The sequence below is a fragment of the Odontomachus brunneus genome, unplaced genomic scaffold, assembly GCF_010583005.1.
Source record: "Odontomachus brunneus isolate Ranch 3 - 2012 unplaced genomic scaffold, Obru_v1 Obru_scaffold_252, whole genome shotgun sequence".
Classification (NCBI taxonomy): domain Eukaryota; kingdom Metazoa; phylum Arthropoda; class Insecta; order Hymenoptera; family Formicidae; genus Odontomachus; species Odontomachus brunneus.
Window position 1 is genome coordinate 296,314 of NW_022639702.1, and position 2,830 is coordinate 299,143.

Here is a 2,830-nt window from a genome sequence, read left to right on the forward strand (position 1 = left end):
GCCACACTTTCCACCTCACCCGTGTCCATTGGGGCCTCGTCCTTGCTGCTGTCTACCACCTTCTCCCACCGGGCCGCATCTTGCCTTGTGGGTCTTCCCGGTGGTTTTGTGGAGTCACGGGCTGGGTCAGCCACCCCAGATCCCATCTCACTCCTCTCTTTCTCCACTTTCTCCTTCTCCCGTGCCTTTTTCTCCATCTTCCACCTCTCGGCTCTTTCCTTTTTCAGCTCGGCCTTAAGGGCATCATTCTCCGCCCTTAAGTGCGTCATATCCCCCCGGAGCTGGCGGACCTCTTTCCGGAGCTCTTCCCACTCCAGTGCCGCCACCGCATGGCCCCCCTGTTGCGCTCGCTTGTTGAGCGCCATCGCCGCCGCAGAGATCTGCACTGAGGCGTCCCACAGTGCTTTGATCGTGGTTCCTTTCAGGTTCGTACAACCCTGTGCCACTATTCTAAGCTTGGTCACCTGCTCGGTGACGATGGCGCTCAGGTCCGCCGATGAGGTCTCCTTAAATTCATCAGAGAGCTCTTCCTCCTCGACTCGTGCCTTCTGCAATCTTGGGGTGAACTTGACCACCCCAAACGAGTCAGGGGCCGCATCCTCGTCTAGGTGCTGCCTCCTCCTCTTGGCGAAGGCCTTCTTCGCTTTTATGGCCTCCGCCGTAAGACAGCCCTCATGGGCTGGATCTTTAGGCGGATATCCTCTCCCGTCCTTCCTCCTTCTGTTGGTGGTGTCCAGCTCCGTTTTCTCCCCCTCACTCTCCGTAGAGGAGCCCGAGTCCTCGATCATGTCGAGCCTCTCCGCCAGGGGATCGGTGGACAGGTCAGGGGAAGAGCTAGCCCTCCTTATCTTCTTGGGCCCACTAGACGACGAGGGGTCCGCCTTGGAGCACCGTGGACCAGCGGAACGGGCAGTCCTTGTTCCAGCGCTTGTTGCGGGACCAGAACCGCTCACTCCTCCCCCGCAATCCGAATCCTCTCCGGACTCTGCTCCTCCGCGCAGCCTCAGGGTGTCAGCGCCTCGGCACGCTTCTCTCTCCTTCCCGGCTAGGACCCCCTCCCAGGTCCCAGTAGGGCTGATAGTCGGCCCCACCTCGTGTATTTTTTGCACGGTAGTTTGTGGCGCATAAGCGCCCTCCACCCCTCTCTCACCCTCCACTACGTCTTGTTTTAGTTTAAATGAATCCATTCTTGTGTTGCCCACCCCTTGTGACCCGAAGGCGTACAGGGCGGGCTCTAGAAATGGGAGGAAATACGTACCCCCCAGCCGGTGCCCTCTCGGCTGGGGTCGGGCGATTGGTACGCCCAGGGTTCGCCAGGTGCCCCGGGGTGGACCGCTAGTGACCGACTAACCCGCCGGCCATCCATCTCCTCGCCGCGGCGCAAAACTTGAGATTGGGGGGGTTTTTTATAGAGGTCACCATTCTCGCAGCCCAGGCGGTTAAGCCAAGGCCTTCGTTCCCCCGGAGATCGTCATAGACATGACATAACGACCCCGGGGGTTTACGATGTGAGCACAGGTCCAACGTTGGTCGGACCACCGCTGTAGGGGTCCTGGCAAATGCCACGCCGACCCCTGAGATACCCCGTGCGCAGCTGCCCACACGGGGGGCCATCACGGCCGATCACGCCGCAGGATGCGGTCGTGATCAGGAGGAGTCGCAGGGTTGCCGGGGTGCGGCACCTCTCCACAGAATGTGGGGAGGGCCAATGTACCGGTCCCTGCGACTCCACCTCCCGTCCCGCCGGCCCGGAGAGAATCTCCGGGTATCTTCGACGGGATGGTCATCCCAGGGTGCGCGACCCCGGCCTCAGAATATGTCTGAGCGGCCCGCGCACCCCTCCACCCCCCGGGTTGTCGGAAACAACCGACGTGCAATCCCGGGTGTGGGTACCTTTCCCCACCCTAACCAGGCCGAGGCCCGAGTAGGGACGGTTCGAGGGTGTCCCACACTTTCGGCTGCCCGACCGGCGTGCAATGCCTACTCGTGTGGGACCTTCTCCTCCTCCGGGACGGGAGACTACCCGTCCCGGAGCGGAGGTCCCCCCCTTCCCCGAAACCCCTCCCCAAGACTGGTGGTGGAGCTACCCCACCTAACGGCCCCAATTAGCCGGGCGATTGGAATCAGGGCCACCTACCCCTACCGGCGATTGGGCCCATCGGCTCTGTGGGAGTCGCCGGGCTCCCCTGCAGTGGAGGGATTTACGTCCCTCTCTAGCAACCGCGGGGCTGCAGCCCACCGCGGTCCGGTTTTCTGTGGGGGTTTCCCTTCCCCGTTGCCGCCGTTCGCCAGCGATCCTCAGGTAGGGGCCTCCCTTTCGGCCGAAACCGAAAGGTACTGCCGCCGAGCCTTAACGGATCGCCGGTACCCCTCCACCACGGTAAAATGGCGGCATGGAGGGGAAAAGAAGTGCACGCCTTTTGCGCTCTTCTCCCACCCGTGGTTCTAGGCACCGGCACCCCCAGCGGTACGCTTCATCGATAGCTCAGGTAACACCCCTTGGTGGAACCTTCATCGCAGCGGGGCCTAAGTGCACAGCGGCCTTAGCCTAACGGATCAGGGGGCGTGGACCCCCAGCGTTGCCATAGCGGATCACCGGCGCGCCCCCCGTTGCCGACTATCGCCGGCCACCGTGCACCCGGATATCCCGTTCTCCGAATGAATCACTGAGAAGTGTGACTCCAGTGCCTTCTCCCACGGGTGTTGCGGGAAAGGTTGCTTGAAGGCGCGATCGTAACCGCACCCACACGCAACCAACCCGCCCCTCTTTGATACTTTCTTTGCCGTTCCCCCAGCCGGGACTACATCCCAGACTTACGGGACAGCGACG